This window comes from Panthera tigris, chromosome A1 (genome assembly GCF_018350195.1).
Source record: "Panthera tigris isolate Pti1 chromosome A1, P.tigris_Pti1_mat1.1, whole genome shotgun sequence".
NCBI classification, from domain to species: Eukaryota; Metazoa; Chordata; class Mammalia; order Carnivora; family Felidae; genus Panthera; species Panthera tigris.
This window is the reverse complement of record NC_056660.1, coordinates 181,680,422-181,697,065: the sequence shown is the minus strand read 5'-3', so window position 1 is coordinate 181,697,065 and position 16,644 is coordinate 181,680,422. Positions and strand designations below refer to the sequence as shown.

At 36.6% G+C, this 16,644-nt stretch overlaps 1 long non-coding RNA gene across 2 annotated transcripts; it reads right to left on the bottom strand.

The window, feature by feature from the left end:
• Positions 1 to 949: 949 nt before the first annotated feature.
• LOC122231714 lies at positions 950 to 16,280 on the bottom strand. Of its 2 annotated transcripts, none has more exons than XR_006208944.1 (5): positions 16,202 to 16,280; positions 10,757 to 10,921; positions 5,685 to 5,753; positions 3,476 to 3,675; positions 950 to 1,224 (listed from the first exon to the last, which is right to left on the bottom strand). It is a non-coding gene; the product is annotated as an uncharacterized LOC122231714 (long non-coding RNA). The 2 variants fall into 2 exon arrangements; XR_006208945.1 differs by having other exon boundaries at positions 3,476 to 3,586.
• Between the last annotated feature and the right edge of the window lie 364 nt (positions 16,281 to 16,644).

The window sequence follows — 16,644 nt, the reverse complement described above, 5'->3', positions numbered from 1 at the left end:
AAAGTTTACGTAGGGTTATCCTCAGCAAGGTTGAACAAATTCATAATACAGGTGAAAACTCTTAACTGGTTAGGTCTGACTGCTTATATGAACATAAAATAATTTATGTTAATTTCTTTGACTTGACAAGGTATATATTACGTGATTCTTCTAGTGAGTATATTTTTTACTCACTATAACTACTGGCCTTTTCTTGGGGATTTTCCTGGTGAGCTCCTTGAGAGTGGAAGTTTGCTTCATTACTCTTCAAGTCTTTCTTAGCCTTTGGCACAGCACCTTCCATGTCTCTAGGCAAGCTCTGCTCAGGAAAATGTTGACTGTTAATAAAGAATAATATTAAAGATACTGCTCATATTGATAATAATGATAATAGTGATAATAATAACTAGAATTGAGTTTATGTTACATATTAGGCAGGGGCCTAATGGCTAGTTCACTTCCTTTTAAAAATGAGGTAACTGAGGTCTATAAGGTAAGACAGAGGTTGAGCCTAGATTCTGACCCAAGCATGATGACACAATATGCTGGACTTCAGTTGATGCACTATGTACAATTCAAATTCAGTAAATGTGTATAATTTCATAAAGCACTCCTTTGTTTGAAAATCTGTCTCCTCCCACTAGGCCTCATGTTTATTGAGGTCAGGTGTCCATCTTGTTTATTTTTTTCTTCCAGGCACAGTGTTTCTGGCACAGAGGAAGCTCTCAGTAAATGGTATTAAAGTAGTGAATGGGATGAATGTCATGCCCTTCCCCCTGAACCTTCCAGAACAATGTCTAAAATCTCTATATCTTATATGGCTCTCAGAATGCATATTTCTGTGCACAATGAGTACTATATGAATGTTAATTGATGATATGACTGAAGGTAATAATGTATTTTTTCCTCAGAGTCATAAAAGTGGGTAGTTGTATTAGTCAGCCATTAACATAATAAAAATTCCCAAAGCTCAATAATTTAAGATAACCATTTATTCCTGGTTTGTTGTGTGTAGGTAGGCACAGAGTTGACTTTCTCAGCTGCCGTGGGCCCCGGGGTAGTGGTTCAATTCAAACACGTTTCTGTATCTCTCTCTCATCTTTCTTGGGCCAGCATGTTTGATGTGGCAGGCTCTTTTTACAAAGATGGCAGGAAGGAGGATAAGCACATCACAAGCCTTATTGGCTAAATCAAGTCGTAGTAGAAGTTGTACACTCCATCTCCAGTAGGAATAACTGCAAAGTTCTATGAAAAAGGGCATGGATTTTGGTAAATAATGGAGTCAATTATTCAGTCTATCACATTTGTACTAACCAAGCAAGTGATAGAGAAAAACATTTAGAAACACCAACAGCAAAATTTTGATTAAGCCCTTAAATTAATGTAGTAGAATTTTGAGGCAAAATCCAAGCCAATTTTTATCTAATCACAGTTTTCTTCTGCCATTCCAACAAATGCAGATAATATTACAGCCATTTCTAGAATAATCAACTGTCGTATCCCAAACAGAAGATTATAACTTCAGCTGGAAATCGAGCAGCAGGAAAGGTGAAGGCTTAAAAAAATAAATAAATAAAACTCACTTAGACTCAAGTGATACTTTGCAATAAAGAAAGAGGGTATGGACAGGAGGATTAAGAAATTAGCCACACAAACAAAATTGTATACCAGTAGAAGACTGTGCTTGTCATTAGAGGAAGCACCAGAGAGAATTTAGATATCAGAAAATGAAACATGAAGTAAATGTGACTGGCCTTGAACAGTAAAAACTGAAAGATATTTATAAAAAATAGAAAGGTAGTAAATCTAGAAAATTAAACCAGGGAAAATAAAGATTTCCTTTTACTTCATACAAAAAGCATTATCTTGTATATGTTTCTCTTAAAGCTTCTTAAGCTTATGGAATGAGTGATGCAGAAGAGTGCAGGAGGAATTATACCAGTGTTTCAGTCTTTGAGAGACAGAAATGGATTGTTCACATCCAGGCTCTGTACTCCCTTGCAGGTACTGAGTTCGGTATGCTGCATCCCTCCTTGAGTCTGCCCAAGAGCATCTGTATAGCTGTGTCAATGGCTGGGTCCAAATGAGGATCAGAGATCAAAGCTGAGACATAAACTTGTACATAAACAAAACACTTCATCTTCTATCTGAAGATAAAAGTAATAGGGAAAAATGTCCAATGAAGTAGCTATCCTTGTACAATAGCTGAACATTTCCCTGCAACTTTTCTGTGTTTTTCAAACAATTTTCTTTATTTTCCCTTACACGAAATGACATACACTTGCAATTTCTCACCCCTTGGCCCAAATTGTGGGTCATTTTCTAGTCTCTCAGGCATTTACTGTTTTATATACATATAAATACGCGTACACTTATGTATACACACAGACAGGAGAAAAATATGAACATTATCTTAACAAAATGTACTTTATACCAAGTTTAACAGAAGGAACAATGTGTATGATCTTAAAAATGAATTTTGATAAGTATAAAAACAGGATCAATAACTTTCATAAGAGAAAGAGTTCCTCAGTTTCCCATCCTTGCCCATCAAAGGTAGAGTTGCTGTAAAATAGAATTAGATTTATCAAAATATGGTGAATGTAAGACCATAGTATCCCATCACTTTCCTTACTTCTCAGGACAAGAATACATTAAATCTGTTCTTGTACTCCTAGTGGAAAAGCAGATACAAATTTAAGGGCTAGAATTCATAGGATCATTTTTTTAAAAGCTGTGAAAAATACACACATACATACATACATAAAGAGGCACCTGAGTGGCTCAGTCAGTTAAGTGTCCAACTCTTGGTTTCAGCTCAGGTCGTGATTTCACAGCTTCCTGGGTTCAAGCCCCTCATCAGGCTCTATGCTGGCAGTGTGGGGCCTACTTGAGATTTTCTCTCTCCTCTCTCTCTGTCCCTCCCCCATTCACACTGTCTCTGTCTCTCTTAAAATAAAAAAAAAAAAAACTTAAAAAAATAAATAATAAAAAAGCTATCATATTTGTTTCTGAAAAATCTGATTATGATTGTAGAAATCCAAGGCATACTAGGAAGCAGAATGAATCTTCTGACTTGACTGCTTTTCCATTATTATGTAGAAATAATTCACACACTTCCTGTCTCTGTTTCTCTTTGCATACATAAACCATGGGAATTTTAGCGATTTGGGATATACCTAATGTAGACTGGTCCATGAGCTAAAAAGCTCAATTGGAAATTACTACCACCTGCCCAAATCATTCACATGACATAGGGAAGATGGCCTTGACCTTATGAAATGGATACTGCCTTTCATATCCTACTTTCATGCATGCATCTACTCATTCTTTCAAATCTGTGCTTATTTAGTGAGTATTTTACAGGCCAGATGTTCTGATACATACCAAAGATTAGGAGATTGATGGGGCAAGGGCACAACTGTTGAGAAACTCATAGTCTAAAGAAGATACCCCTATAAATAAGTTATAATGATGAAAAAATATCAAAACAGACCGCTATGGAAGCTGGAAGAAAGCAATCAGCTTTGTCACTAGTAGTCCAGAAAGGCTCCACAGAACAGGTGTACTTGTGCTGGATCTTGAAGTATAAGCAGAAGTCTGCCTCCTACAGAGAAAAATGGAAGATGTACCAAGGAAAAAGGACCTTTGCAAATTCACTGAGGCATTCCCCACATGATGCCTGCTGATGGTAACCTGTAATTGAGATATGATTTAAAACACAGTCATGGGGAGTTATTTTAGTAGAAACTGTCTCCTCCTATCTGTACCCTAAATAAGGCTATGAAATAAGTCAAGTAGAATAGAACAGAACCTTAACTGGATATAAAAAAATTTTCCCTACTAATAAACCTTTCTTTCAGAAAAGTGGTCATTCTTATCTTGGATGAGTTCATTGTGTAATAATGTTTATAAAATTTGTTACAATTGACACAGGTAATGATATCTTGAAGCATGTGTAAGTAGGTGGTATTTGCAGATTTGCCAATTTTGCTTTGAACTGTATCTCGTGTCATTGTATAGTTTGTGTTTTAGGGAGGTAAATGGAAAGGAACACACTCTTTCTTGCTCTTAAACAAGGCATTTATTTCATTGGAGATATTGTTTATGGGAGCTTCCTAAGTAGTTTTCAAGAACTCATTTATATTCCAATTGAGAATTCAAGTTCTCATAGTAAAAGATCCCCTTAAAATTCTCCGTATTCTCTGTCATATTGTTATGTTTCCACTAAAAAAAGAAGTAGAGGGTTATAGCCATGATTTTGTCTGTTATCTTGTCCACTTCCTAGGAGAAGGATGAGAATTGCCTGTGTGTCTCCCTTCTTCACTTACTGGCGCTTATTGTCTTGGTTGGCCAAAGAAGAAAGTTATTAGGCTGTATATTTTTAAAGGGCAAGAAGAAATGACCCTGGACTTCATTGGGCCTTTTTTGCTAGTTAATTTTGCCTTCCTGATTAAATACTGTCCTCTTACCTAGATTTACAATAAGCACATTTCCTTCTTTTTAATCTTATCTTCCTATACCTGTATATTGTATTTATCCAGTATTTAAAATGTCCCTTGTCATTTTAATATGTAACATTTGCCCGGTTAAATTGTGAAACCTCTCTTTTAACCAGAGTTCCAGACCTGGCCTTACCTGGTCAACTCTGTCTCTTTGACACTTGGGACCAAGCAGGTCAATTCAAGAGCACTGAAACTTCGACTGTCTACCATTTCTTCACAGTCTTAATTGGATATCTTAATTGACAGTCAGACATATGATTCCACTAATTACCAGCTATATGACCTTGATCAAGATCATCATGGCAGGAGTCCATTATGGAAGTCTACTGTTTATATCTTGCCATCTAATCAATCCTTTTCCCACACAACCCTTACCTTTCTTACCTTCGACCCGAGAGATATTGCTTTTCTTGTGTGGACCTCTAAAACATAGCATAGTTCATTCTGATAGTCTTCACACAATATTTAGCCCTCCAGCCTCAAAATCAACCTCTTTTTCCCTGTCTCTCTTGTTCTTTCTGCCTCCCTGCATCCATCCGTTTCTATTTTATTTTTTACACACATAGAATTTTAAATTATGGTGTTTGTTCATATTTAATAATTTACTATGTACACATCCAAATTTGGGTTTCTATTTTCTTGAGAAATTTTTCTAAAAGAGTTTTGTTTATACAAGTTTGATACAGTTCCTACTACTCTTTTCTCCTAACACCTAGATGCTATTTATCAGCTTACTTATGCTATTGTTTTCTCTTATGTTTGTCCATCTTCATTCACTCTGCTGCCTGCTCGATCTCTGAAGAGACTTGTGTTTATGACCCCTGGCATAGATTTATTTATAGCCACAAGCAAGATAGGATTTATTTCTAGAAAATTGAGGGCAAATAGTTAAGTAATCTTCCCAAAGTCATGTTACTCAAAGCCCAGTCTTTTAATTCAATTCAGTATCTTTCTCTTACACAGTGTTTCCCATTCTTGAGTGTGTCTCAGAGATACCTGGAGATCTTGGTAAACAGATCGTTAGCCCCTACCCCAGAGTTGTTTGCTTGTCTGTTTTCTATTTACCAAGTCTGGATTGGGGCCAACAAATTTGTATTTCTAGCAAGTACCTAGTTGATGCTGGTGGGGGACCACACCTTGAGAACCATTATGCTTTGCCATTATCTTTTTTAATATCTTCCCCAAGTCCTTTCAGCTTACCTTTAAAATTAGATGAAGAGTATTTACTCTGTCTTCCTCTCAAGTCTCAATATTGCTGTTTCAAATCATCTGCAACGACAACAACAACAACAACAAAATACAGCTACAAAATAAATATAAACCTTGTCTCCTTCACTAGGGCATAAGCTCCATGAAAGCTGGAGCAATCTTGTTCATTTCACTATTTCTAGTTTTTTGATAAATAGTAAGTGCTTTATAATTTTTTGAATAAATTAGTAAATAGTAAAACCCAGGGCTTTGATTAAAGCCTTAATTTGATTAAAATTAAACAAACAGAAAAAAAGATAGAAGTAGAGACCTGGTCCCTACCAATCAATTACTATTTAAATTCAAGAAAATAATTCCTAGGGAATATCTATGCTTCTCTGATTTATTTGGTAGCTTAGTCATGCTTGTGTTAGGAATGCAAAAGGAAGCAGTGTATCATTTGCTGATAGCGCTTGTTGTAATAGTTTCTCTTCTGGGTAGTAAGAGTTTCTACATAAACATTCAAAGGATTGTAATCACTATCCAGAGACCGAATCCTCTGCCCTGACAGTTGGAAAATGACTCTACGCACTGACAGCCCCACAGGATGGGAAACGCAATAGCTCTGCTACTACTGTGTAATGTTGCTAAGCTTAATTGACTGCACCCATAAGTAGTGGGAGAAAGTGAGAGTGTGTAATCTATACTACTCTTAAATTATCATGTGGTACCAACTTGTAGGCTTCCTGGAGAATCTCTTGGAGGGTAAGCCATGAGGTATTTGGATTTTAGATTTCCCTGTCCATTCTAAGTTTTTTTTTTTTTTTTTTAAACGTTTATTTTATTTTTGAGACAGAGAGAGACAGAGCATGAACGGGGGAGGGTCAGAGAGAGAGGGAGACACAGAATCGGAAGCAGGCTCCAGGCTCTGAACTGTCAGCACAGAGCCCGACGCGGGGCTCGGACTCACGGACCGCGAGATCATGACCTGAGCCGAAGTCGGCTGCTCAACCGACTGATCCACCCAGGTGCCCCTGTCCATTCTCAGTTTTACTCACTTGTTCTTTTTTTTTTTTTTAAGTCTCATGCTGTTACTTTCTCAAATGTACTTTGCTTTTGCTTTCTTTTCCTTTGCATCTTTCCACAGAGCCACTCTTATTCCTCTTTTCTCACCTCTCCTTCTTACTGAATACTCTGATCAGCATTCAAACATGAATAATTAAGACACCACTCCTGTCTTTTCATTCCTCTCCAGATACTGTTTGTTCTAATCTGCCATGAAGCTTTTAAAAAAGGTTGTCTATAAAGGCTGTCACACTTTTACTGTCATAATTACCTTACTACTCTTGTCTTATTTTATACCCATGACTCACAAACAGCCTTGCTAAGGACATCAGTAATATCCATGTTCGAAATCGAAAGAACACTTCTCAGTCCCCACCTTACTTAACCACTCACTACATTTCACACAATTGATGTGCTTCCTTCTTGAAGGTTCTTTTCTTTTGGCTTCCAAACTACTGACATTCTGTGGCTTTGTGCCTTCCTCCCTGAACACTCCTTTTCAGTCTCCTTTACAAGGTACTGTCTTTGTCTCACTCCTAAACATTAAAGTTCTACTCTTCTTCCTCTACTGTCTTTCCCTGAGTGATCTTACACACATATGATTCAAATGCTAATATTCACTACTTCCTATCATGCATCCATGCCTCTCATCTAACAGATAGGTTTATGGATTCATTGTCTTCTGGGGAACTCTACTTGAATAGCTCTCAGGTATCTCTAACTTGAAATGTCCAAAATTCTACTCCTGAATTCTCACCTTCTCACTTCAACACCTGATGTTTTCTCTCTCTCGTCTGCTATAACTGACCCACAAATTCATGCCAACATCTATCTCCACCCTATCCATGCATCCTCAGCTACACTGTTCATTCCCTTGTCTGATTCATCATCATTGTTGTCTCTGAAACTTTACCCCTTTTAGTCATCTTCCTGAAATGCTGTTCTCCCCACTCTTTATTACAGAGAATTCCTATTTATCTGCAGGTCTTTTTTTTTTTTTAAGTTTGTTTATTTATTTGAGAGAGACAGAGAGAGAGAAAGAGAGAGACACAGAGAGAGAAAGAGATAGCATGAGTGGGGGAGGGGCACAGAGAGGGACAGATAGAATCCCAAGCAGGCTCCTCACTGTCAGGCCAGGGCTCAACATGGGGCTGTAACTCACAAACAGAAAGATCATGGCCTGAGCCAAAACCGAGAGTCAAACACTTAACGAACTGAGACACCCAGGTGCCCCTGATCTACCACTCTTAATTTAAATGTCCTTTGCTCAGAGACCTTCCCAGACCCCTCAATCCCACTGGTATGCTCTCAGAGCATTTATGCAATTCTTTGTAGCAGTTACCTTGAGTCATAATTCTGCTTTTATATGAATGTTATTTCATGTTATCTCCTTAATATACTGTAAGCCTTATGAGTGCAGTATCCTTGATAGTGTTCCTTTCTTTTTTAAATGATTATATCAACCAGGGTGCAACTCAGAGCCTAATACATATTAGGCCCTTAGTAAATATCTGTTGAATAAAAGGTATTCCTTACAAGTATTCTTCTTACTAGATATTTTTTTTCTAGTTTCCATCTCCTTTTGCTACTTCTCTCAGATTGATTCCTAACTCTGTCCTTTTCTCTCTTTATCCTTTCCTTCTTCTTTCCTTTATTTTTTACTTCTCTTCATTCCTTCATGGAAAACATGGACTTTCCAGTTAAAACTAAAAATCCCTACCTACTTATAAAGTTTATTCTTATTTAAGAGTGAGACAACTAGTTTAATTCAGATAAAGAAACATATACCCAATAGCAGATTTTCATTTCCTTTTTTTTTTTTCTTTCTCTCTCTCTCTCTCTGTCACTCAGTCTCAAATTTGGCTTTGTAACTTAGACATTTTGGAAGAGAGATAGTGTGTGGATGAGCAAGATAAATGATTCTGTCTTAAAATACCCAGGACTAACTGTATATATTGATTCATTCAATCTTTCCTTTATTCATTCATTTAATCATTTATTCATTTAACTAACTTATTGTGTATTTTGGACTTTTATAGTCTGAACCTCAGATCCCCCATTTACTTGCTGAGTTGCTGTGACAAATAAATTAATCATTTCTCAGTTTCTTTATCTCCTGAAATGGGTAAAAACAGTAACTAATTTATATAATGAGTTATTACATGCAGAAGTGACTAACACATAACAAACTCCATACAATTATTAGCTAGCATTATTTTAAACATCATCATTAATTAATCATTACTTTTTTTGTATATTGTATTACATAATGTTGAACAAAATACAGTGTATGTCTTCACATAGTTTACATTCAAGTACAGGGAAAACTGTGACTAAATTTGGCTCACTCACCAGTTTTGTACATCATGTTTTATTGGAGACGTGCCTGGGCGGCTCAATAGGTTGAGGGTCTGGCTCTTGATTACAGCTCTGGTCATGGTCTCACCATTTGTGAGATCAACCCCCATGTAGGGCTCTGTGCTGAGAGCATGAGCCTGCTTGGGATTCTCTCTCTCTTCCTCTTTCTCTCTCCCTTCCCTGCTGGTGTGCACACACATTCTCTCTCTCAAAAATAAATACATAAGCATTAATAAAGTTTTATTGGAATATAGCTAGCTCATTTCTTTATTATTTGTCTAAAGTTGCTTCATGCTGCAACAGCGACACTGAATAGTTGTTAAAGAGATCAAAAAAAAAAGTTTAAAAAAAAAAGGGGGCGCCTGGGTGGCTCAGTCGGTTAAGTGTCCGACTTCAGCTCAGGTCACGATCCCACGGACCGTGGGTTCGAGCCCGGCGTCGGGCTCTGGGCTGATGGCTCAGAGCCTGGAGCCTGCTTCCGATTCTGTGTCGCCCTCTCTCTCTGCCCCTCTTCCGTTCATGCTCTGTCTCTCTCTGTCTCAAAAATAAATAAAAAAAGTTAAAAAAAAAAAGTTTTAAAGAGATCATATGCCCTACAAAGCAGAATATATTTACTGTTACACTCTTCAAGGCAAGTTTGCTGACCCCTGTTCTGTTGCAGGTAGACATACTATCTATTTATTCAGGCGATAGCCTAGGTTATAGGAAATCCATTGGAATCAGGGAAACCTGGATTAGTATTCCAATTTTCCCATTCTACCACTGTCTTGTGTGGTTTTAGCATGCCACTTATCTTTCCTGTGTATCAGTTTCCTTGACTCCAAAATGGGCCCAGTGCCTATCCTGATGTGTTCTTACAGGGTTAAATAATAAAATGTATATACATGTTTGCAGTTGTTGGTGCTCCATAAAAACTTGTTATGCTTTCCTTTTGGAGAATAAAGATATTATCTTATATTGGTATTATACATATTAACACTTATTACAACTTTACATAAAACCATTTTATATCAGGAGTCAAAATAATCATAGTCTGTAATAAAATAAAGTCCAGTAGAAGAAAAATAGATTTTAATTGCAGTAAATGCAAATAAAGGACATGTTAAACTCCACTTTCCATTTTAGTGCTTTTTCTATCTTAACCATCTTCGTCTTGGTTTAAATTTGTCATATTTAAGTTATAGGTTTAAACCTTTTAGATGCTAATGATTGTTCTTTGCTAATTAGGTTTCCAAGGTGCTTCTAGTGCAAAAACCAACTGAAAATACTATGTAAACGAAATTACTGAGAAAGTGGAATAATCTTGTCTGTGAGAGGGAAATAATTTGTTTTTTTTTAAGGTGCCTCTTTAATAATAGCTTAAAACAATAAATCTATGAAGGTTTGTTTTTTCACAGTAGTTAACCAGTCAGTAATGTTGCCTACAAAATTCCAATTTAAAAAATGACCTTTTAAAGATGGCATATGAAATTAAATTTTAATGAGTGATAATAAATGGTGGTACTTTTCACAGGAGGAAACACAATGCTTGCCTGGAGCCCTTGCTACATGTCATCCACTTTAGTGCTCTGTTATTGTATCTTCCCTTTCATTATTTTCAAGGGAAGATGATGGGACAGCACACTTTGAAGAACCGAAAACAGTTTTAATATTGTGCTTACCAAAGGCGATCTTCGTCACTGGCTAATTAGGCAGATGGCTCTCCATTGCTTCAGTGATGATTCTTTTGTAGAATGCTGTTCCGTCCCTCCACAATGACAGTATAAGGTGTTTAAGCATTTCTGTGATTATGTGGCCTGATTGAAAAATAAATCTTCATGATTGGGCTACAAAAAAAAAAAGTGTTTCACTTTACCAGATGGGGACTCCACTACAGTTTTGTAGCAAACACAGAAAGATCTTCACAATTGACTTGAATCTAGGAAGAGAAAAGCTTAAGGACAAGAGGGTCCCTGCAAAAGGCTTGATGGCTTTCTTAACAAAATAGAAACAATCACCAATGCTTCATAGGCCAATATAAGCAGTCTTTTATTAATCCTCTGGGCCACTTGAGTTCATCGTGCCATTTACTCAATGAGAACAATTTATCATTAATGGGCAATAATCATGGCAAACATAATTATTAATTTATTGTTTCTAGCTTAAATTTTAAAATATTGTGAAGCTTTCTGTTTTTTATGATGATGCTTTCTCTACCCTTTTTGCCCTGAGGATCCTATTAGCAGAGAGCTGAGCAATTCGGTTTCATCCCCAATAAATTATGCCTTCATTCTTAAAATACAAGTACTGAAGGACTGTAAAGATTAGAAATCTGTTTGAAGCTCCCATCACTTGAAGTTTTTTCCTTGATGTATAGAGCTTCTGGTGTTAATGTAAAACAACACATCTTTCTAAAAGTTCAGAGCCAAGTCACCTTAAAAGAACCCTGGCCAGAGTGGTGGGGGAAGTACAAAATGAAATCCATTACCATGGAGGGTAGAGATGTTCGGTTCCTCAGAGCCTGTTTCTAAGATGGGCTGCTGGTGTATTACAGAGTGGGGAGGTGACTATGCTTGTCACCCACCATTTCAAAATGATTAGAAAACTGAAATTCCCAAGAAACAGGAGGTGAATTCTCATTTTCCTCAGTGAGGATCTGGACTGTTGGCACCACTCAGGTAACAGCTGCTGTAAATGAAAACCTTAAAAAAATAAAATATTTTGTGTAAATGCATTTTCGTCTTAAGTATAGTTGTTGGTGTGGGTTTCATTACTTTTCCCTGTCACCATATGATAGAAGGACGTGGTTGTGCCAACTTCTTATTATACTATTTTATTTCCAGTTGCGCCCAATGGCTCAAGAGCTAGTGTGTCTATGCCAGCCATAACTTGGTATTCCAACAACAGTGGGGACCCATGGGGGTGCTCTACTTTGGCTTAAATAAAATTGAAATTAGAAAAAGAGGTGACTCTCCAGTTTTTAACCAATCTTGATCTTTACTTGTTTCTCAGGCTTATATCAAACTGCACTAGGTAGCAATCATTTTTTCTGCTTAATTTTGATATTTAAAATTAATACAAGCCACTTATCAAATATAAAAGCTTAAATTTTGAAAATTAACTTTTCACAATCTGAGCATTTATGCATTATTTCTCTTTTGTATCCACCTCATCCCTTGATTTTGAAAATTCAGAATATATAGTTAACGTGTGAAATTCTCATAATCTCATTTTTCTTAATGCATATTGAATTTGACTGCCTGATTGTTTCTTCTAAATTAATGCAGACATATTCAGAGATGAGATAATTACAAAACTAAGCGTAAATGGGAGAGGAGTGTTGACCTAAGTAAATAACAGGAAAGGGACAAATTGTTCATGTATTCTCTTTCCAATGTAGTTAAAGAATTTTTTTTAATTCCAAAGTGAAGTGTAGATCAGAGAGCTACATTTAACTAAAAAGTTTAAAGACAGATGAATTCTGAAAGAAAAAGGGAGCAATCTGGGTTTCCTGAACAGATGTGTACTGATGTACTTTGGCTTATAACAAGTAAAGTGGATAGTTAATGATAGAAAATGTTAAAACAATTTTCACAAGCAACTTTAGAAGTGATAGATGAGCTTATGATATAGATTTTGGTGATGACTTCACAGGTACATGCTTCTCTTCAAACTCATCAAGTTGTACACATTAAACAAATATAGCATTTTGTATGTCAATCATACCTCAATAAGGTTTTTTTTATATAAAAACAGTTTCATCAACTTGTCAAAAATAAAAAAGCAAAGCTGCCTTTCAGTAGTTTAATTTCTGAATTATATTCTGGATTAAATTATATAACTACTAGGCACACTAACGGTAAGTGCTTCTTGCCTTTTTTTTATTTTTTTCTTTAGAAATGAGTGCATGAAGGCAGAAATTACTGGAAGGGAGGTCAGGGTAAGTCATATCATATTTATTTCTTACTTTTGAAGTGTAAAGAATACATTGTGTAAAACTTGTTCAGGAACTCTCAGGGGCTCGTGTCTCAGATAAATTAGACAAATTGAGTTTTTCAGGGGAAATGAGATGTTTGCTATAACTATGCTACACAGAAATATGCCACTTATCCCTGACATTTTGAGACCCTGCTTTCTGCATGCCAGCCATCTTACTGTTCCACATTGTTAAGTGTATCATGGCCAAAGTGGCAAAAGAATCTCTGGATGAATTCCCATTTTAGAATTGTGAGTCTCATCTCTCTGTGTAGCTTCTTTGTTTTGTTTTGTTCTCTGTTAGTCTGGTATGGCATAGATAGTGCTTAAAATCGCAGGGCAGTACTAAGCTAGGCTTCCAAATGTGACCCATGTTGAAGTCCAAGTGCAGAAGGTCACAGACTGGAGTTGATTATAACATAATCATGTTTCTGTTAGTATCTGTTTAGTCTTTTTAGTACCACTTAGTTGTTTTTCTATGAAGTTTAAATGTATTTGACTTTATGAAAGGATAAAGCATTTGTTGTGTTATAAATAATCATGTAAAATCAAAAGCCATGGACTTCTTACCGATGACTTATATGATTTACTTCACTTCTAGTGTGTAATAGATCTGCAAAAAATCATTTTCTTCAAGTAGAGAATTAGAACAAAATGTCTTGAGAAATTTCCTGAAGTTATTCAGAATGTAAATGAGTAACAAAGTCAGAACAAATAGCATTTTCATGTATAATAAATAACAATAAAACCAAGATCTCCTTTGAAAGGAAAGAGGAAGAAAAGAGAAAAAGGAAGAAAGAAATGGAAAAAAAAGAGAAAGCAGGGGAGAGAAAGGGCAGGGAAGGGAAGAAAGGAGAGAGGGAGGGAAGGAAGAAAAGTATGGTTGTATTGTAGATTAATTTTTCCTAGTTGTATATTCAGAAGTCTAAATCTGATAATGGTACTCATTTATCTTTGATTGTCAGTGCCTTGTTAAATCTTGCCGATTCAATATTCAGCAGAACACTAAAGGTTTGGGGATAATGGGAGTTGTACAAAGGGTGGAATTCTGAGCCTTCCTTCATTTTCAGATAATTCAGTTCCACATGGGCTTTGCATATTGTGATTTTCTATAAAAATGTGTTTTAAGAAAGAGAGAACTTATATGGCAGTATGCTGATATCAGTTAAATCTAGCTGGTGGGGACCTGAGTGTCTATAACATTGATTATTTTGCTTTTCTCTGTTTTTGAGATGTTTTTAAATTAAACATTAACAATTCAAAACATTATTTTTTGAAATATCTGCACACGTTCAAAAAAATGTCTTTGAACTTTATTGCTCTGTCATGTCACCAGCATGTTAACTGAGACTGAATGAAATTATCAACATTTTAACCAAGTAGATTGCTTTCCTTATAATGAGAAGTCTTAGTGTATGTGACAGAGATGGGAAAGTGTTGATATTATAGTTTCCCTCTTGCACCAGCTAATAGAGGTTGGCTGTCTGTTTGTCCTGGACATCTCCTAATTTATTCTCCACTCTTATTTCAAGTGAATAGAATTTTTAGATGGAAGTGAGCAGTCAGAAAAGGACTACATTTCCAAGGCACGTTTACCCATGTGACTGAGCTTAAGCCAGTGGTCTATATTTGGAATATCGAGTGATAGCTTATGGAATTCTTCCTCAAGAGATGGCTGCTTCATTATTTTGCCCTTGGCGAGAAGAAAGTTCTAGGTACAATGTAGAGAATACCACACTGTCTCTGACATTGGCAAGTTTCTTCCCATTGCTTCATGAAATGTGGATGTGATATTTGGAATTCAGTCTTGGACTGTTAAATGTGAGCCATCCATTTGGGAGGGGATAGATGAATATTTGGGTTTGTATTTTTATAAGCTGAAAAAGAACTAACATCACCAGTATTAATTGGTTTCATAAAGGAGCGAGATTTCGGCGAATATGTATGCAGGGTTTGCAAACTGGTAGCCCTCACATCAGTGTGACTCAAAGACATTATTGGATAAAAAGGGTGTAGATATTTTACCTAAATATTTAGAATTGGGTCTTCTCTTGAAAAACAAAAGGTAACTCTAGGAACACTGAGCCCATGTTCTCACATGGCCCACATACTGTGAAACTAAAGAGCCGCAGAAACAGCAGAGTTGGAAACAGCAGAGTCCCCTCAGTCCCTATCATCCCCTTATATCTCCTCCATACCTCATTTCACTCAATCCACTGAGCCCTGCAAGTAAGGAATTGTACACCATAGGTGAGATGCCAGGTGGACTTCTTGGAAATGCATGCTTTACACTGCATGCCAGAAAGAAGTGATATGACCCTAACTGCAATTCCACATTCTCCGAAATACCAAATTCCTCAATGTAATTTCTGCAAATCTCCAACAAGATCAAGGTTTTCAGGATATGTCTTCATTCGGTCTGTGTTCTTTACCATGTTGACACAGACATGAAACTCATTTCCACAAATCAGCCCACTCATACAAGCACAGTCATCTTTAGACCAGTGTTGCTAATAAGAGAAGTATCACATTAGGTCCTACATAACAAATTATTATCATGTTAGACTTTAAAGTTCTCCAAAAACTTTTTTGTTGCCCTAAAGGGCTTCATGGTTGGCACCCTTGCCATAAAAGTTCTGTAGTCTCCCCTGTCTTCTCTCTCTCTCTGCTCCTCTTTTCTCTTCCTTTCACTCTCTCATGTGCCTTCTCCCTCTTAAAAAAAAAAGTGCATATAGACACACACACACACACACACACACACACACACACACACTTTTCTTCAGGCCTTTCAACCATATGGAGTGGTTTTTCCTTCCTCTCACCATCAGCCCTAGGGTTCTCAGAGTTTCATATTCTATTTCCAAATATCAAGTTTGATGTGATTGTTATCATTCTGTGCATTTATTCATGTTCTCCAAGCAAAATGAGGCCTTCTCTGATGAATACTGGAAGCAGCTCTTCAGATGATACATGTGTTTTTCTCTCTCTCTCTCTCTTTACCCCATAAAACACAAAGCCATAGCTTGCCTTTACTATGTGACAGTTCTACTTACAGATTATGTATGTCAACAGCCACCATCATGTGTGGTGAAATTTGAAGAAAGTTTTGAATCCCTGCTAAGGGGACCCACACAGGAGAAACCTCAACTTACACACTAAGGAGAGTCAGAAAAGGCATGGCCACATACAGGGAGCCACAGGTGGTTGTTCTCTTTTCCCTTTGGTGTTTCTGTAAAGGAAAATCATGAAACATCTGAAGAAGACATAGATCCTAGAAGCATGCTATGTAGGAGAGAATTTGAAACATGAGGAATACAGAAATGAATGTTAGACCTGAATATTTCAACTTGTGGCATTTTGCAGATAATTTTTTTTAATTCTGTATTTGTAGCAATGATTGTGACTTATTAATTTGCATCACTAAAAAATGTTCATTTTTTTACCAGCAATGAAGGCAGCCTTTGTATATAATGATATCTATGTGTAGGCCAGGGGTTTTATACTGGTGGATTTTGGGAAGACCATTTGTCTGATTTAGCTAAAAGCAACTGGACTCTGTCTTTCTGAAACCTAGCATAATGTGAGGAATGCCAAT